This window comes from Drosophila persimilis, unplaced genomic scaffold, assembly GCF_003286085.1.
Source record: "Drosophila persimilis strain 14011-0111.01,24,50 unplaced genomic scaffold, DperRS2 tig00001258-arrow-arrow-pilon, whole genome shotgun sequence".
In the NCBI taxonomy this organism is placed as follows: domain Eukaryota; kingdom Metazoa; phylum Arthropoda; class Insecta; order Diptera; family Drosophilidae; genus Drosophila; species Drosophila persimilis.
The window spans coordinates 163758-184137 of record NW_020825444.1 but is presented as its reverse complement, the minus strand read 5'-3'; the positions used below and the strand labels follow the sequence as shown (position 1 = coordinate 184137).

The following is a 20380-nucleotide window of genomic DNA, read 5'->3' as shown; positions in this document are numbered from 1 at the left end:
CCCCACGGCTTCGCCAAGCGTGGCACCGCGGGCTCTACTGACTGGGGCTAGCGATTCTTGGCACGTGGCCCAAATCCACCTCTCAGTCAGCGCCTGACGCGTTCGCTCTCACTCGACTCACTTGGCTTTCGGCCCGAGGGTGCCTCACTCCTGGAGGCATGCGCTTCAAGCGGGGCGCCGTTGGTTCAAGGGATTTGAGTCTCTGGCTCTTGGCTGCACGCTCGAGTCCGCCTCTCAATCCTCACACACGCGTTCGCTTTCTACGGTTCTTTTCCCTTCGCTTGGTCTCACTTTCGTGGCTCACTATTCACTTCACTCTGTTGGCTCCGTCTGTGGACTGTCCCTTTCCTGGTCGCGGCCCCCCTTTATAGGCTCGCTCTGCGTCGGCGCCGCCGATGCCGCCTGGCGCTAAAGGCACTTTCCGCCATGCGGTGCCCGTATTTTTTCGGGCGTTCCTTCATTCCCTTGTCGCTCTCCAACGGGACCTGGCTGGTGGCGTGATCTCATGACCATATTTGGTCATGCGCTGGACCACTGCCGGCCCGATCCCGTCATCCAGCTGCTCGCTCTCCAACGGGACCTGGCTGGTGGCGTGATCTCATGACCATATTTGGACATGCGCTGGGCCACTGCCGGCCCGATCCCGTCATCCCGCTGCTCTCTCTCCAGGGTCCTCCCCTCTCATCTTGGGACCCCGGGAGAGCTCTCCTCGGGAATTCGCCGCCTCCGGATACCACCGGATAACGGTCGTTAGCGCTTAACCCTATACTGCCCCCTACGTGTGGGAATACCTTTCCTCACACTATTTAGCCATTTCAGAGCCATGTGGTCCGTGACCACCTTGAAGCGATAACCTTCCAAGTATGGCCTCAACCGGCGGATGGCCCATACAATGGCCAGACATTCTTTTCTCCGTCGCCCAATAGTTCCTTTCGGGTCCGTTAAGCTCCTGCTAGCATATGATATTACCCCGCCCCTTCCGTCTCCTGCGTGAGAATCGCGCCCAGCCCGTAATCACTGGCGTCTGTCTGCAGGATGAATTCTTCGAGAAGTCGGGCACGCCAACACGGGGTCCGCCACTAGTCGTCTCTTCACCTCCTCGAACGCTTCCTGCCGTTCCTGGGTTCAGACCCATTCCGTCTTCTGCTTGAGGAGCCCGGTGAGTGGCTGCACGAGGGTGGCGAAGTCGAGCACGAACCTCCGGTACCATGAGGCCACTCCAAGTACTGTCTCAGCTCCTTGACATTTGTCGGCGGTTTCAGTTCGGCTATGGCTGCGACTTTCTCGCCCTTTTTTCCTTTCTTCTCCTCTGTTCGCCCGATGACCACTATGTCATCCTGGTACGCGAATGCGTGCGGCATCATTTCTGGCCCTATCACTTGGTCTAACGCCCGTTGAAAGGTGGCCGACGCGGAGTGTAACCCAAACGGCATCACCTTCCATTGGTATAACCCCTTTCCGGGCACCGTGAACGCCGTGATCGGCCGGCTGCTCTCGCCAGGGGGATCTGCCAATATCCATCCTTCAGATCCAGGCTACTTATGAATTTCGCTTCCCGCAGTTGATCTAGTATGTAATCGATGCCCTGGGCATTGGGCATTCTTCTTCCCCATCACTTAGGCGAACGTAGGGGCTCTTTGACGGCTCTATGCATCCCATTTCTAATAGTTCGTCCACTTTCTGGTTAATCTCGGCCTGCATTTTGGGGTTCTTGGTGATTGTGTGTGTGATTGTGTGCACCGCCACATTAGACCCCCCTCGATCTTATAAAATGCCTCCAACTCTCGGGCAAGAAGTCCTCCACTGGCTCTTCCCTCGCCCCCTCATTCCGCCTCATGACCGCTGACACCTCTCTGGCGGCCACTCTTAGGGTCGTGTCCGTTTTGTTGTCGTACTCCGGAACCGTGTCTCCAGCTTCGGCCTTCGCCACGGACAGTCTTTCTCCTGGCCTCCTCGTTCCCGATCTCGGGCAGGGATCACCACCCTGTTGTCCTGCACAGGTCACCACTGCCCCGACCGCGCGGAGGAAATCCCATCCCAACACTAACTCATCAATCACACCCGGCATACGAGTAGCACCATTGGGATCTCCTTGTTCACGTGGCACGTGACCTCCTGGCTATGGCCATCCGCCAACCTCACCCTTTTCCTTGCCGCCGCCTCCCGGCCTTCACCCTTCAGTCGGTCCGCCAGCTTGCGGCTCACGAAACTGCTGGTGGCTCCTGTATCCACCGTGGCTTATCCCAGCCTTTATCCGACCGTCCCCACCGCCTTTATCCGGCTGTGCTTTGGTCGCACTCGGCCTGTGGGAACCGCGGTTCCTCACAAAATAGATATACTCCAAATTATCACTAACCAAAAAGAAACACCAAAACGTTCGACACAAAGGCAAACACGGAAATAACTGCTGAAATTTCGTTCAAACCAACAGAGATACCCTCACCCATACGTAATGGAATATGTGTAGATGAGTGGATCCAGTTTTACGGGTGTTAATTTAACTCGGGCCCCTACGGAGACTTAACCTAACAAGAGCTTCTTGTTAAGGGTCCCCGAGACATAAACCATAAACAATATTTTTCCACAAATCGCTCGACCAAATACGGTGGGACCCCCTCGTCACCCACTAATGGTTAATCTTCTGGAACTGAACAGCTGATCGCAGATTTAGATTCGTGAAAGGTGTTGGTGTTTTTACATATTTTTTTAATGGCCAAGATTTTACGTTGACCTTAAGCTAATACTAAATACTGAATAAAGGACAACACACGGAACAAAATAACATTTAATGTGGAACGGTGTTTGGAGTGCGGATTATGTTTTTTTTCTTTAAGTTCAAACGACGTGGGCGATCGCTGGCCGTGGCCGGTCAGCCCAAAATTTATATAGGTCCGTGTATACGTGTGCGCGTGTGTGAGTGTTAAAAGGGTTTCGGGGTTTTTTACGTGGTGAATGAGACCAAACGTGTGGCACGCACTGGAAGGCGATGCAACGACCGTGCGATGTCGCTAGGATCACCCTGGCAGCTAAGTCGTCCTCTTTCAAAATTTTCTGCATTACAACCTATTTTCTCGCCCGATTTTTTCTGTACTCACTTCAAACTTTCTGTTTTAAGCACAAAATTGCAAATTTCGACGTTACTCTTCCGTCCACGCTCCACGATTTCCATAATCCAATCAACGTTTTCTAATATTTTCACTCCTATTTATCCCTTTTTCCCTTACTAATACATATAACTAATCCTATTCTATTCCTGATATCCCCAGTAACGGCTCCAGCTCCCCCCGATGTCCCCATACACCATCGAGCCTCCCTGGACTTCCGCTTGGCGCGTCGCCCTCAGCCCTGACCACCTATCGTTCAGGTGGGACTGGAACAATATTTCAAATTTTAGAACGTAAGCAACAAATGTTTCAAACATTAATCTTAGTCTATAGAGATAATTCGCATATTATAAACCGCTTATTTGCTAAAATCAGGTTCATTGGTAATCCACCAGTTGTTATTTAAAAACAAAAGTTTGTCAACGACTTTTGGCTTGAGAGCGGACCTGCGCGGGAACTTGTCCATTGTTAACGATGTCAGCATATATATATACAATATACAAAATCAAAGTAGTGATGGGCAAACGACCCGCTACAAGCTCGATAGTATCATGAATAGTAGCAAAACCATCGATAGTAGCGAATGGCACCAAACCATCGATACTATCGATAGTGCCATCGATGGTTTGACACCTCTACGGTGCGCGCGAGTCTTTTTTTTTGGCTAAAAAAATACATTTTAAATAAAGGCGCCGACAAAAGCGGGCGAGGCGATCGTTCCGTCACATATTAAACCGCATTTGGGCTAAACCAAGTTTTAACCCGTACCGCTTCAGAACCGAGGAACTCTTCAGCACCGCACCAGAGAAACCGCATCCTAAAGATGCAATCTCACAGCAAGAAAACGCGTCTGCTACTACTACGACAGTAAGTTTTTGCATAAAATATCTAAAAATTGTACGCTTTCCATCAGATATTTATGAATTACCGGCCCCCGCGGGTTTTTTCGGAGCCGCAGGCAAATTTTTTTTCGGTTCCATTCGGCGGCGGATGATAGCATTTTGCGAATTTCTAGTTTTACGGCGACTGTACAAGCGCGTTTCGTGAGAGTGCACTTTTCAGTAACAACCGCTGAGCGGATTTTGGTGGTGTGTGTGTATGCTTAAGTGTGCGCGTATGTACCTGTATGTCTGCTTTGTTCGGCGAAAGTGTACTCTGAAGGGTTGTTGTCGAAAAGTGCGCTCTGCGCATGGATGCTTCAGCGACCGTGGCGGTAAAATTTATTTTCTGCATAGCGTGGCAATTGCTTATTTTTTCGACAATCTAACCCCTGATATTTCTGCTCTCCAGGTGACATTGGCAACTACTACTATGGCCAGGGGCACCCCATGAAGCCCCACCGCATACGCATGACCCACAATCTGCTCCTGAACTACGGTCTATACCGGAAAATGGAGATTTACGTAAGTCTACAAATTTATAGCCGCTAATTAGACAGAGATTTAATAATGTGACAACGCCCGTAGCGACCACACAAAGCCACTGACGATGAGATGACCAAGTTCCATTCGGACGAGTACGTCCGATTCCTGCGGTCCATCCGGCCGGAAAACATGACCGAATATAAAAAGCAGATGCAGCGCTTCAATGTAGGCGAAGATTGCCCCGTGTTCGACGGTCTCTACGAGTTCTGTCAGCTGTCGGCGGGTGGCTCCGTGGCCGCAGCCGTCAAGCTGAACAAACAGGCCTCCGAGATCTGCATCAACTGGGGCGGCGGTCTGCATCATGCGAAAAAAATCGGAAGCCTCTGGATTCTGCTATGTGAATGATATTGTTCTGGGCATCTTGGAGCTGCTCAAATACCACCAGCGTGTTCTCTACATCGACATCGATGTGCACCACGGCGATGGTGTCGAGGAGGCCTTTTACACCGCGGACCGCGTGATGACCGTCAGCTTCCACAAGTACGGCGAGTACTTCCCGGGCACTGGCGACCTGCGCGACATTGGCGCCGGCAAGGGCAAGTACTATGCCGTCAATATCCCCCTGCGCGATGGCATGGACGATGACGCGTACGAGAGCATCTTCGTGCCCATAATTTCGAAGGTAATGGAGACATTCCAGCCGGCGGCGGTGGTCCTGCAATGCGGCGCGGACTCCCTTACCGGCGACCGGCTCGGCTGCTTTAACCTGACGGTGAAGGGGCACGGTAAGTGCGTCGATTTCGTAAAGAAGTACAACCTGCCCTTCCTGATGGTCGGCGGCGGTGGCTACACCATCCGCAACGTCTCCCGGTGTTGGACGTACGAGACGTCCGTGGCGCTGGCCGTGGATATTGCCAACGAACTGCCCTACAACTACTACTTCGAGTACTTTGGGCCCGACTTCAAACTGCACATCAGCCCCAGCAACATGACTAACCAGAACACGTCCGAGTATCTGGAGAAGATCAAGAACAGGCTTTTCGAGAACCTGCGCATGTTGCCACACGCTCCGGGCGTCCAGATCCAGGCCATACCCGAGGACGCGATCAACGATGAATCCGACGATGAGGACAAGGTGGATAAGGATGATCGCCTGCCGCAGAGCGACAAGGATAAGCGCATTGTGGCCGAGAACGAGTACTCGGACTCGGAGGATGAGGGCGAGGGCGGACGACGGGACAACCGCGCATACAAGGGACAGCGCCAGCGTCCGCGACTCGACAAGGATAACAACAGTAACAAGGCATCCTCAGAAGCGTCCAGCGAGATTAAGGATGAGAAGGAGAAGGGTGAGTGGGGCACAAAGTCACCCAGTAGTTGTTCAATCAAACTTATACCCTTTGTATCTTTTGCAGTAGACGGCGCTGATGGCGAAGAATCGACGGCATCCAATGCCAACAGCAACAGTAACAACAACAGCAGCAGCAACAACAAGAGCGATAACGATTCGAGTGCGCCAGCCAGCCGGGCAACGACTGGGGGCGGCTCAGGATCTGGTTCCGGCTCCGGTTCGGGGGCCAAGACCGCCAAGGAGAACAACATATGACGTGGCGGCCGCCACGTTAATTAAGCGACCGCCGAAGTACAAGCCGCCGGACTTCGCCTAGCACCGTCTGTCCTCCCAGTCCTCCCCCTAGCTGTATCCATTTAACGTTATACTATTCTGTGACCCCACTCCACTTCACCCCTCTCATCACTGATTATCTGCTTAACGTCAATATAAGTACGAAGCATGTCGTGTCCCCTACCGACTAAGCGCACTCGTGTAATTCAATAAATATTTATAAATAAGTTCTACCGTATACGTGTATACTTTTAATTAATGTTTAAATATTGCTATAAGAAACAAAACTATGTTGGGCTGATTCAAAATTGTGGGGCAGATTTTGGAGTGTTGCAAAAGGTTACGTGAGGAGGAGGTGGAATCTTTCCGATCGATGGATTTTTAAGAATGGCAATATCTACCAGATTTCCAGATCGGATTCAGATGGAACGAATCCATTAGCAGAGGCTACATTACTGGTAACCCCTCCACGCGTTTGGATCTGCCAATTGTAACCATCGATAACTTAACTTTACATATATCTCTCTTTCTCACTGCATGCTTTTCCCGTAGGGCTGTCGCTGTTTTTTCAGCTAGTCAGTTTTAGCCTTTACATATAATTACGTATAAAATATATGGTATAGCTAATACAAAATCATAAGCTCACATATATATGTATATCCTGACTGAGTACCGGGTATAAAAGTAGAGCTGCGGCCCTTGCCGCGCCTCACAGCGTTTCCGCACGCATTGCCTTATTTAGAACAATTTTATTACATACTTACGTGAATCAAATCCTTCTTTTGGCTTTATTACCACTCTGAAATTAGCAATAGCCAAATCAATAATTATTATCAATAACAATTCCTTTAATTTTTAGCAACATTTGATCAACATTCGCTAACTAAAAAATTGGTAAACTAACTAACTAGTACTAGAGTTCACACTTCAAGTGATACGCATATCAACGTCCATGTAAAAAAAAAAGAAAAAAGGCTAATCCTGCCGCAACTTGAGTTTGTTGCCAGGCAACCAGCACCATGAACGAGGATACACTTGCCCCATTGACGAAGGTGTGCGACTAGCTTGGTTCCGGACTAGCAGGGTCCGCCGTGGGGTGGCGTTAATCCAGCGATAATATCGAGTCGATGCTGTTGCGATTACTGCGCGGCTGGAGTCGCGGTCCACCCAAGTAACAAATTGGATTCGCGAACTGTCGCTGCTGCAGCGCCCCACTCACCAGATAGAGATGCTGATGCTCTACTTGCGGGTCTTCATGCTGCTTCTCATCCTTTTGGCCTTGCTGCTTCGCCTGCGCTGACTGCGAGAGATTGGGTATGAAAATGGTCACGACGGGGCGTGGTGGTGGGACAGATACAAATGCGGGCGGGTTGGGGTTTCGTTGATAGGGTAGGCGGGTTGACGAAGGGAGAGGTTAGATCAAATATTTTTCAGGGTTTAATTCTATTTGGCTTTAGTCAAAGTGACGTTCAATGGACATGGAAATGGAAACGGAGGACATCGTAGATGTGATTGTGTGTGTAAAACCAACCACACCTATCCCGGATCCCGGCGGTACTGTCGCGAGATATTACTTCGCCGGGGGGAGATGCCCGTAGGGCTCTTCTCTTAACAATCTCCTTTATCCTTTATCTCCTTGCATTGCGTGCTCTTTCTTCGCGACGCAGTTTGGTAGCCATAGTTACGGCCATGAATCTAATCGCGGCCCAGTTTCCTTCCGACTCCAGCAGGCATTCTGCCAGGTTTGTCACCGCTGGCATTCTTCCAAGCTTGTTGCTTAGATCCTCTCGTTCTTACCGAAATCTTGGACATTCGAAGAAGCAGTGCTCTGCGTCTTCGATGACCCCTGCGCAGACCACGCAGAAGGGGTCGTTCTCGTGCTTAAACCTATGCAGGTAGGCTTTAAAGCAACCGTGTCCTGTCAGCAGTTGTGTCAGGTGATACTCCACTTGTCCATGGCTACGGTTCAGCCAACTCTTCAGGTCTGGGATTAGCCTATGGGTCCATCGCCCTTTGCTGCTGTTATCCCACGAATCTTGCCATTGCAGGATTGTGCGCTGCCTTAAGGCACCTCTGGTGTCCTGGTCCGTAGTCCCCAGGGTTCGCTGTGCCCTGATTCCTGCGGCTTCTCTTGCCAGCAGATGGATGGGAATCATTCCTGCTATCACAAGTGCGGCGTCTTGGGATACCGTTCTGAATGCGCAACACACCCTCAGGGCACACAGCCTCTGGACTGCGTTGCATTCTCGGGCATATGTTTTATGCTTCATTGCATCAACCCATATTGGTGCAGCGTACATTAGCGTTGAGCCAACTACGCTCGCTAGTAGCTATCGCCTTGGCTGTTTCGGGCCTCCGGTGTTGGCCATGATGCGGGATAGGGCCACTGCCGTCTTTCCTGCTTTGCTGCTTGCATACGCCATGTGATGCTTGAAGCTGAGTCTGTGGTCATTCATGACCCCCAGGTACTTCAGGCTTGGACTGGAGCTAATAGTGCAGTCTCCTACTCGGATCGTGGCCGTCTCCACTACTTTCCTGCTGCTTATGAGCACCGCCTCCGTTTTGTGGGTGGCTAATGAGAGATCCCGCCCTGATAGCCATGTTCTGGCTCTCTCGACCGCGTCGTTGCAGATTTCTTCCGCCGCTTCTTTCTGTTTTGCCACTACGACTATTGCTATGTCGTCGGCAAAGCCTATCACCGTGGCGCCCATTGGCATATCCATCTTGAGGATTCCATCATACATGATGTTCCACAGCAGCGGGCCGAGGACCGATCCTTGGGGAACTCCTCCAGTGATTTGGTGCTCACGTGTCCCCTTATCCGTCTCATATATGAGCACTCGGTCTCTTAGGTAGTCCGCGATGATATTCTGCAGATACGGCGGTACTTGAAAGTTTCTCAGTTCTGCTAGTATGTGATCCCAATTGGCAGAGTTGAATGCATTTTGGACATCGAGTGTTGCCACTATTCAATACTCTTTGGTCCCGTACATCCATCGGGTGCCATCGATAGCTCGCTTTGCTATCTCACATACCTCGCCGATTGCGTCCACCGTGGACCTGCCTTTGCGAAACCCGTGCTGTCTCGGTGAGAGCTGATGCGTTACTGCCTTCTCCAGCATGGTGTGGATTATGCGCTCGAGGATCTTACCCACTGTGTCGAGCATGCAGAGTGGTCTATAGGATGATGGCTCCTCGGTCGGCTTGTTCCCCTTGGGTAAGAGGACTAGCCGCTGTCGCTTCCACGGTCTGGGGAAGGTCCCTTCGGACATGCACGCATAGAATAAATCCACGTACATTTGTGGATTGGTCTCAATAGCCGTGCGGAGAACGGCATTTGGGACCCCATCAGGTCCTGGTGCTTTGCCGTTCTTTATCCGTTGTAGAGCTTCGAGGACTTCTGCTCCCGTGGTGGCTTCTATTTCAGGTGGCGGTTTTCTTTCCATCACCCTCTGGGCTGCCACTTTCTCTGGAAATAGGGTTTCTACTATGTTAACCAGCAGATCTGCACACATTGGCGGCGGGGGACTGAACACTCGCAGTCTCTTCATTACCAGCCTGTATGCGTAGCCCCAAGGGTTCGCATCTGCGTCATCGCAGAGCTTTTCGAAGCATTTGCGCTTGGCATCTTTGATCTGCCTCTTCAAGCAGCGTCTGCTTTCCTTATATTCTACTTGGAGCCTCTCGAATTCCGGGGAACCTCTCGAACGCTGGTATAGTCGTCTTTTCCGCTGGCACTCCTGCCTGGCGCTACCTATTGCAGCGTTCCACCAATACGTTGGCCTGCGGTTGTTCAGGCTTCTTCTTTTCCTTAGCATGGAGGCATCACATGCTTCCAGGGTATGTATAGCCAGTTGGCTTGCTCTCTCTTCAGCCGTACCGTTGGTCTCGTAGTCCTCAAACATGGCCCGGACCATATCCGGCTCTAGCGTTTCGGTCTTATAACCGATCTGCTTGGCAATGAACGGGTTAGGTGCGCCCGCTTCCTGGATTTCACATATGAGGGCTTGGTGGTCACTCCCGGTGTATAAGCCACTAACTTCCCACGTTGTCCTGCGGCTGAGGCTGCTGCTCACGAACGTAAGGTCTATTATAGACCCCGTTCCAGCTCTGCCGAACGTCTGCTGTGTGCCTGTGTTCAGCAGTACGGCATCCAACGTCGCAAAGCATTCTAAGAGCGCCTGTCCCCTTGGGTTCGTTCTCGGGCATCCCCACTCCGTCGCCCAAGCGTTGAAATCGCCGGCTATGAGCGTAGGGTGTTTGTCCCGCGCATCTTCAGCAATCCTTTCCAGTGCCTGCGTCGCCTGCTGTAGGCTGAGGCTCGGGGGCAGGTAGCAGCTATATATGTGCACTCCATTTATCCGGGCTCTGGCGAATCCGTCTCCGACGTATGTTTGCAGTAGTTGCTGTGTGGGACTCGCACAGCTCCCTATCGCTGCCTTCTTGCTCGAGTCAGCAATCCACTCTCCCGAGTTGCGATTCCGGTATTGCTCGCTTATGACTGCTACATCAATACGGTGCTCCCTTATGGTCTGGTCCAGCAGCTGCTGTGCCATCTCGCAGTGGTTGAGGTTTAGTTGGATGATTTTCATCTATCCTTCATTTGCTGCATCGCCTTTTGGTACTGCGGGCACCTCGAACTCGTCGTTTGGTGCTTCGGGTCCTTCACCCGGTGGCGCTTGCAAAGAATGCAACTTGGTTCGTCTTTGCAATCTTTGGCCTGGTGGTCGGCTCCTGCGCAATTGTAGCAGCACTTCGTGAAGTCTTGGCTGCTCTTACAATTAGGCGCGATGTGGCCAAACTCCATGCACTTGTAGCATCTTCGGGGAGTTGACTTGGGTCGTATTCTGCAATACCCCCACCCCAGGCGGATTCTTCCTTTCTCCAGGAGGGGCTTTGCTATAGCCGGTGGAACTTTCAGGGTCAGGTTCTGCGTGCTCCTATAGGCTGGTCTGATGGAATGGCTGCGGCCTCGCAGATTTCCACCCCTGCCTGCGCTTTGAGTTCCGCTAGGACTTCCTCTTGGGTGGACACTTCGTCTATGTCCCTTACCTCCAAGATGACAGTTTCGGTAAGACTCCTTACTTCAACCGTGCTTCCCAGCGCTTCCTTGACTGCTGCCTGCATCTCGTGGGTTCTCGGGTCCGCCGATTTTTCCAGCATCAGCAACAGCTCTCCTTTTGCTGTGCGTCGCACCCCTTGCACCGATTGCCCTAGCTTTTTAAGACTTGGCTCTGTCTTGACCTTCCTTAGAATGTCTGCATATGAGACAGTGCTGGTGGCGGCGATGACTATTGCATCGCTGCGTGGCGGTCTTGGTCGTTGCTGCTGCTTTGGCTTTGGCCTTTGCCTGGCTACGACCTTCACCCACCCCACCTCTTGATCCTTTGGGGCGTCCTCCGGTCCCTTGCGAGCTACGGCGTCCCTCATTTGGCCTTCCTGCGGCTTCTTCTCCGTTTTTTTTGACTTTTTAGGTCCATGTTTTGGCTTCTTCGGCCTTGGGGACGGGGACGGGTGGGTGGTGTTCCTGGGCTCTGGCCGTGCCTGTGCCTGTCTGTGTGTGTGTGTGTGTGCTGCATTCTACAGCTGGTTCAGCATCCATTTGGCTGCACTCTAAACCTGCCCCAACAATGGCGCCACATCAGTCGCTGCTGCTAGATGGTGTCTTGGTTACATGAAACCCGCCAGTCACTTCACAGCCCACACATCCGCATCCCCCTGTCGCACTCACTCTAACACCCCCTTTGGAGCTCAAGACAGCTGCAGCATGGCAGGCCCCGAAAATCCACTGCAAGGAAAGCGGCTAACGCGTTTCAGTCAAGTGCAAATATGTTGTCCAGGGCGACAGCCAACGCATTTACATATTTCCCAGCCAAAGACGCTGCAGGGGAACTACCGACTAGTGGTATATCATAAGATACGGGGAGACAAGAAGGACAAGACAAGATCTTCCGCAAAAAAATAGATATTCTACGCCTCCATGGACAGGAAAACAGAGCAACCCTCTGCCACGTTGAGGGTATAAAGAACGCATTTAAAATGTTATTTTTTCCACGCTGGTGCCGCTGCCTTTGCTTTTCATAGTTTTCCATTTGTGTGATAGACCCATTTCAGTTTCATTTCTGTGCAATTTTATTGTTCTTGGCTGAAGGTTACTGGAGGAGCAGCAGCACCAACAACAAAAACAACAACAACAGCAACAACAACGCACTGACACACCCTTGTAACCCCCCCTGCTCCGCTGTGTCCTTTGGCAGCCATATTAACATTGTTGTTCTGACATTTTTCATTGCATACTGCGCGGGGCACAGTGCATTTAAAATATTGTAATACTTTGGCCGCGTCATCGTGCAGATCGCACACAGAGAGAGAGAGAGAGAGAGAGAGAGAGAGAGAGAGAGGGAGAGTGGAGAGAGCAGAAGCAGAGGCATATTCCAATTTATTACCTGCCAAACAAACAACACTTTCAGGCAAACACAAACACACGCATACCCCAGACTCCAAAAGCCCAACGAGAGGTATATTCAACAGAAGGTAAGGCAATCAGAGTATTGTATGAGGCCAAGAGCAGTACTACCTTACCGCCCATTTAATAAATCTGTTCCCCAACTCTTTGCTCCCCCCACCACCACCACCATACAGAAATACAGACAGGACACGCATTGTGGCAGGGCCACGCAAGAGCAAGCGTCAGTGGAATATATTTATTACACATGTTGGACATCGTAAGCACTCAAGTTCTGATGCTCATTTGGTCCCTCTCCGATGGTCAACAAGCAAATGCCTTGTTAACCATTATGGGCCATGTTTTAATGGGCAACACAAAAACGACAAACACCAACAACCAAAAGGCAACAGCAAAAACATCAATAACTTTTCGCATTAAATAAATGCCAAGTGGCATCGAGACAAAGCGAGATGGAAGCAGCCGGAGGGGGAGAGCCTGGACCGGACAAACAAAAGAGAGCAAAAAACTTTTTGTTCCTGGTGATGTTTTCTTTCTTTATTATACCCGATACTCAAAATGAGTATTGGGGTATATTAGATTTGTGGTAAAAGTGGATGTGTGTTACGTCCAGAAGGAATTGTTTCCGACCCCATAAAGTATATATATTCTTGATCAGCATCAATAGCCGAGTCGATTGAGCCATGTCTGTCTGTCCGTCTGTCCGTCCGTCCGTCTGTCCGTCTGTCCGTCCCCTTCAGCGCCTAATGCTCAAAGACTATAAGAGCTAGAGCAACGATGTTTTGGATCCAGACTTCTGTGATATGTCACTGCTACAAAAACATTTCAAAACTTTGCGCCGCCCACTTCCGCCCTCACAAAGGGCGAAAATCTGTGGCATCCACAATTTCGACGATACGAGAAAACTAAAAACGTAGAATCGTAGAAGATGACTGGATCTTGCAGAGTGCAAAATCTGAACCAGATCGTGTAATTATTATTGCCAGAATGACAAAAACAATTTCACTCTTTCTCGCTCTGTCTCACTCTAACACACAGGTTTCATGGTCGGTTTTGCCAATTGCAAAATATGAGTTCAAGGATCTCAGAACCCATAAGAGCTAGAGCAACCAAATTTGGTATCCACACTCCTGTGATATCGGACCTTGACCGTTTTGTGTCAAAATTTCGCCGCACCCCCTTCCGCCCCCGCAAAGGACGAAAATCTGGGGCAACCACAAATCTCAGAGACTATTAAGTCTAGAGTAACCAAATTTGGTATCCGCACTTCTGTTAGATATCTTTCGCCCCACCCCCTTCCGCCCCCACAAAGGACGAAAATCTGCTGCATCCACAATATTGCAGATTCGAGAAAACTAAAAACGCAGAATCATAGATAATGACATTATCTATAGGATTGCTGAATCTGGGATCAGATGTGATCATTGTTATAGCCAAAAGGAACAAATCACGCTCAGACTAATTTACTGTCTCTCTCGCACGCACTCTTTGTCGTGTCTTTTAATATTAGAGCCATTTGCCGGAGAAGAGCCATACGGACTTAGTATCGGGTATAACTGTGGAGTTGCGGTGTCCGCTGTTTTTCTGCTGTACGAGACACATCTTGGTTGCTGGATGGCTTGAGTGCGTTTGCTGGTTACGTCAGTGCCGACACCAGAATTTATACGCATTGAGAGGTACTTTTTCTGACCTGCGGCGCGGAGCAGATCATTCAATCGCCGGATGACCTGCGGTAATCCCATTCATTACCTAAAAATTGTCGTAAAGTCCCGGGAGCAGCAGCCAAACGAATCGCAAAAAATTACCCCTCTCTCTGTCGCGCTTCGCTAATCCGGATACATAACCGGATTAAGTCAAACTAAACTGTCGCTGCCGGTAGCACAAGGCACAAGGTGTCCTGTTTGTTCTTGCCAACGTTCTATTACACGTTGCTCGTCCTCTATGATGTTAATCCTTTTGGCAGTGCGCGCTCTCTGGCCTCACAATTAGCGTCATAATAAAGCGACAGCTGATGGCATTCCTCGAGGGCCCAACCATATTTTGGGAATTTCACATGAAAATTCGGTATGAGTTTGGTCAAATTACCAGCTGACAAAATTTGTAAACATTCAAGCCAAATATTTGACTTTGATCGCCGGATACAACCGTGGTTCGTGGTTAGGCATCATGTGGATCCATAGTTGTATCCTCTGCATGGGATTCTTTTAGGGGGGGTCGTCAGCATGCCTAAAGCGATGCAGGTACTGCTTGAAGCAGCCATGCCCCGTCAGCAGTTGGCCCAAATAATGGTCCATTTGGCCGTGCCTTCTTCGCAGCCATGGGCTAAGCTGGGGAAGGAGACGTCTGGTCCACCTCCCTTTTGCCGCTTGGTCCCAGCGCCGTTGCCACTGGGCTATGGTGCGGTCTTGCCGCTCGCTGGCTACCTCCACTCCGCTCTGCCGCTCAGCTGCCAGGAGATCCAGCGGGACCATGCCTGCCACAACAAGCCGCACTTCAGACACCGTCCGGAAGCAGCATGTAACCCTCAGGGCACAGCGTCGGTATGCGCTTCTGCAGTCTCTGCTGTATGTGGAAACCATCATTGCTGGTGCCCACACCGCTGATCCATATAGGATTATAGAGGCAATGAGCTGCCTGCTGCGCTGCCGTGGTCCTCCTGTATTGGCCATCATCCTGCTTATGGCCGCCGTTGCTGCAGTCGCTTTCGCGCTGGCGTATTCCAGGTGGGCCTTGAACGTCAACCTCTCATCCATCATTACCCCTAGGTACTTTAGCGCAGGCTTGGTCCTGATGATCGTGCTACCGGCTCTCACGCATGCCTGTTCGACCTTCTTCCTATTGCTCATTAGCACAGCCTCCGTCTTCTTCTCCGCCAATGCTAGCCCGTTGGCTGCGAGCCAGGCCACTATCATCCCGACTGCTATGTTGGTTTTCTCCTCTGCGTCTCTTACGTGTTTCGACACTGTCACCAGTGTTATGTGGTCGGCGAAGCCCACCAGGGTGCACCCTTCCGGTAATGTAAGCCGCAGGATGTCGTCATACATCACGTTCCACAGTATCTGCCCTAGCACCGAGCCCTGTGGGATGCCTCCGGTGATTTGGTGTTGTTCTGTTCCTTCTTCCGTGTCGTGTCGGATATACCCCTCCTGGTCAGGGCCTCCAGGATGCTCTTCCAGCTGGCAGAGTTGAAGGCGTTTCGTACGTCTAGTGTATATACTAGGCAGTACTTTTTTCGCCTCCAGCCCATCGCGTTCCTGCCATGGCTTCCCTGGCAAGGTTTGTCACCATCTCGATGGCGTCGATGGTGCTCCTCTGCTTGCGGAACCCCGCAAGTTCCCCCCCCCCCAGTTCCGCCTCCAGTCGGTTGCATACCATCCTCTCGAATATCTTGCCCATGGTATCCAGCATGCACAGCGGCCGGTATGACAAGGGGTCGTTGAGCTCTTTGCCTGGCTTGGGTATCAGAACAAGCCTTTGCCGTTTCCATGCTCGTGGGACTGTCCGCTCCGCTAGGCACTGGGTGTACATTGTGGCGAATGCTTCCGGATGGGCTCTAATTATGCATTTTAGTGCAGCATTAGGGACTCCATCTGGACCTGCCGCTTTCCCGATCTTCAGCTTACCCGTGGCCTCCAGTACTTCTCTGGCAGTGATGATGGTGGTGGTGTCCCTTAGGCTACTCCTTCTACCCTAGCTCCCTCAAGTAAGGGTGGTTGTCTAGGGAAAAGGGTGCCGACTATCTCTCTCATATGTACCGGATCCTTGGGCATAGCCTGCCTGTTTAATCTCCCCATGACGAATTTGTATGCTCCACCAAAAGGTTCCGCATCGGCCACATTGCAGAGCTCCTTGAAGCATTTGAGTTTGCTGCTTCTGATGGCCTCCTTCAGCTCTTTTGGCCTTGAATGCCGCTCTCTGCTGCCGAGAGGAGCGCGGCTCTGCTCAGGTTTTCCTCCTTGTACCCGGTCTGGAGCGCCCGCTGTATCCTTGCTGTGTTCCTGGGTGCAAAGGTTTCCGTCATTGCAGCTAAGTGGTCGCCATGGGTGTAAGCACTCAGCACTTGTCACTTCGCGTGGCGTGCGAGCTCTGGGCTTGCAAAGGTGAGGTCTATAATAGACTCCCGCCCTGCTTTGCTGAACGTTGGTGTGGTTCCTGTGTTGAGGAGAGTTCAGGCTTGCAAACTCGTCCAGGAGCGGTGTCCCACGGGGTGTGTTGTTGGCGCTGCCCCAAGTCGTGGCCCAGGCGTTAAAGTCGGACCGGCGATTTGCCTCGTGCGTCGTTAGCGATGTTGCTGATGATCGCCTCATACTCCTGCTGCGTGAACCTTGGTGCTATATAGGAGCTGTAGACAAAAGTCCCGCTGTGCTTAGCTCTCCCATATCCCACTCTGGATGCTCTGTGGGTAAGCTGGCTTGGTTGTGGGCCACAGCTCCAGATTGCTGCTCCTCCGTCTGAGCTTTGCTGCCAGACTCCTTCGTGTTTTTTGCCGTAGGGCTCGCTGAGTAGCGCTATGTCGATCTTCTGCTCCAAGACTGTTTGCGCCAACAGATCCTGAGCAGCTCGGCAGTGGTTTAGGTTTAGCTGCAGGAGCTTAACCATCAACCAGTTTGGCTAGTGCCTTCTTATACTCAGGGCAGCTGCGGCTGAGGGCCGAGTGGGCTGCTGAGCGGACGTCTCCTGGCTTGTTATCGCATAGTATGCACATTGGCGGGTTGTTGCACTGGCTGTGCTTGTGCCCCTCCCCACCACATTTGTAACATGCATCGCTTGACACAGGCCGCTTGGATCTGCACCTGGCTGCAGTGTGTCCATAGACCATGCACTTGAAGCAGCGGGTTGGCGCAATCCGTTTCCGCACGCGGCAGACAACCCAGCCGATCCGAACTTTGCCGAACTCCAGGAGCTTCTTTGCGAGTGCGGGCTGAAGGTTCAGCGTAGCTACCTGCGTTGCGCCATATCCTTTCCGCATGTACGGTACTGCTCCTTGTGATAAGTCGCCGTCAATCGCTGCAGCTATGGCCCACATACCTCGTCGCCTGTCGTGAGCTCGTCTATGTTGAGTACCTCAACCGCGACTGTCTCCTGCATGGCCTTCACGGCTGCCTTGTCCCCAAGCGCTGCCTGGATGGCCATTTGTAGCTCCTGGGTGGCGGGGACTGAGGATTGTTGCATCCTTAGAAGCAGCTCGCCCGAGGCTGTCTTCCTGATGCCCTTGACCTTATTTTTGAGGTTCTTGAGCGTTGGTGCTGCCTTCACCAGTTTGACGATGTCGGCGTATGATGCCTCCTCGGTACATTTGACCGCACTGCGTCTGGTCGGCCTGTCTGCTTGCGTTTCGCACGCCTGCCTCTCACCTCACTCCACTTCTGTGTAGGGTTGGTGTCTTCCGCCTTGCCGCACAGCATCTTGGTTTCCTCTTGTCGAGTGGCGTCAGCTTGGTGGCCTTGCCGGGGCCTTCCGCGCGCGCTATTCTCCTCAGTTCTGGGTGTTGCCTCGCTCTTGTGGGCTCCTGATGCCGTTTGAGTCGCCTTAGTCGCACTGGGTTTCGTAGGATGTGTGTCACTGTTGGTCATCCTGGGTAGGGGGCCAGTTGCGCCTGCAGGGTGATCATGGCACTGGCATCCTCCTGGCGGTGCCCTTTTATCCTCTGGCGCCTGCAGGTGAGATTTGACTTCCACTTGCAACTCCTTCATGCGTGCTACCATCTTCTTGATGGCCATGTTGATCGACCTCTTACCCTTCTCGTTCATCTGGTACAGTAGGTCGTCCAGAATTGCCCCAATCTCGTCTATGTCCTGTACGCGGTTCCTGCTTCGCTTGAGGGGGGTTTTTCTCCCGCTACTCGATGGTGTAGGGTAGTCCCTCGGCCTCTTCGGAGTATCAGTGCCCTTGCCGCCGTCCTGTGTGGCCCCACTGGCAAAGCTGTGCAACGAGCTCTGCTTCATTGGCGGTGCTAAAGCTGCTTGTGGCGGTGTTCGGGCCACCTTTGAGGCTTTTTGGAAAGCCATTGCTCCTTGGCTTGTAGCGCATTTTGCTTCGTCGGCCAAGTGTGCCACCGGCGAAGCAGGATTCGGGGGAACATCTCTTAGGGCCTCCAGGATCCGCGCCCCGGTCACGGGATTCCTCCACGCGTGTGAATTTGGGATGGGAACTTATGCGTAAGTGTGTGTGCGGTTTGCAAGTGAACCCGCCTAGGAGTTAGGCAGTACCTTCCCTCAGGTGCGATCGCTGACAGAAGCTAGCTGCTGTGGGCGCAGTTATCTTCCGCAGCGGTCTCTGTCGAGGGCTGGATGCTTTGGCACCTAATGCTCCTTCACCACACTGCAGTCGATCAGCTGTAGTGGCCTGCACTATCCAGCACTGGGTCCCCAGTGTGTTTGTGTGTGTGTGTGAGTAGGGATAACCGGACCCTCCTACCATACTGGATTTCATTATGAAAAGGGTTTTTCGGGTATACGCTCTCCGCTGCGATGTGCGAAAATCACAACATTTTAATCTCATAATCTGAATTTATGTGCAGACTCAATTTCGTTATACTTAACGACATTTTATGCGGTTATTTTATGCTGGCAGCAGCAGCATAACGGGGGCAAGCTGAAGGAGCTGCTGCTGCCCCTTTTTGCTCTTTTCCCCTCACACATGCACACTTTGCGGTCTGGCTGGCACCCTAAAAATTGAGAGGGGCAGGAGCAGCGAATGCTAAGGAGCGCCCCGGTGTCCATGGCTGCATGTGTGTGTGGTGTTTTTTTTTTTTTTTTTTTCTTTATTAACTCCTTAATTTTATTAAATTTTATAAGCCTGGGACTTAACTATAGCTAGACAGGGAGCTGCATTGAGTTGGAGAGACCGGCAGGAAGTTCCGGGTCTCTGCGGGACGGCCGCAAAGCAATGCTTCGCAGGGACCATGGTTCCTCCTAGCCACTCTCGTTCCTTCGGCGCTCGCACCTACGCAGCTCCTTCATGGCGCCGGCTGAAAAGTTGCTCCAGGCCGACCATACCATGGGGTCTTCCACAATCGCCTCGATCAAGTTGTTCGGCGTGAGCTGCCCGCCGGCGGCTCGCCACAACTCCTCCCTAATAAGTGAGAAGCGCCCACATTGAAAAATGATGTGCTCAGCGTCTTCAGTGGCGTCGCCATACCACGAGCAGTTCGGCGAGTCCTCGTGGCCGAACCTCCAAAGGTAATGGCTGAAGCAGCCGTGTCCGCTCAGAAGCTGTGTGGAATGGCAATTGACCACACCGTGTCGCCTGCCGATCCAATATCGGACATCCGGAATCAGGCGGCGTGTCCACCGTCCTTTATCAGAGCCGTCCCAGCGGCTTTGCCATGCTCTGAGGCTTCCTTCACGGGCCTGCTTGCGCGCGTCTCTCCTTGCCGCGCCAGAAGGTCGATTGGTAGGACACCCGACAGGACTAGGGCAGCGTCGTCGGATATGGTCCGAAAGCCGCAGCCGATCCGGAGCGCGCAGAGGCGATGAGTGGCTTTTACGCCCCTAGCGTAGCTGGCAACTTTAATGCCATCCGCCCATACGTCTGCTGCGTAGGTCATGCCTGAGCGGACTACGCTGGTCAGCAGAATCCTCCTCTCCTGCTTCGGGCCACGGGTGTTCAGCAGTATTCGGAACAGCGCCCGACTCGTGTTTGCCGCTTTCTCCTGGACGTAGCTTAGGTGTTCACGGAAACTGAGCCTGGTGTCGATCATCACGCCCAGATACCGAATGGGTCGTTTCGACGATAGTCTCTGGTCGCCAACCCTGATGTGAGCGGTCTCCACAGTCGAACGGGAGCTCACCAATACTGCCTCGGTTTTATGAGCGGCTAG

At 52.1% G+C, this 20380-nt stretch overlaps 1 pseudogene; it reads left to right on the top strand.

Annotated features, from left to right (window-relative positions):
- The first annotated feature begins 3927 nt into the window (after nt 1-3927).
- Nucleotides 3928-6285, top strand: LOC6603751 (annotated as a pseudogene).
- Nucleotides 6286-20380: the final 14095 nt, after the last annotated feature.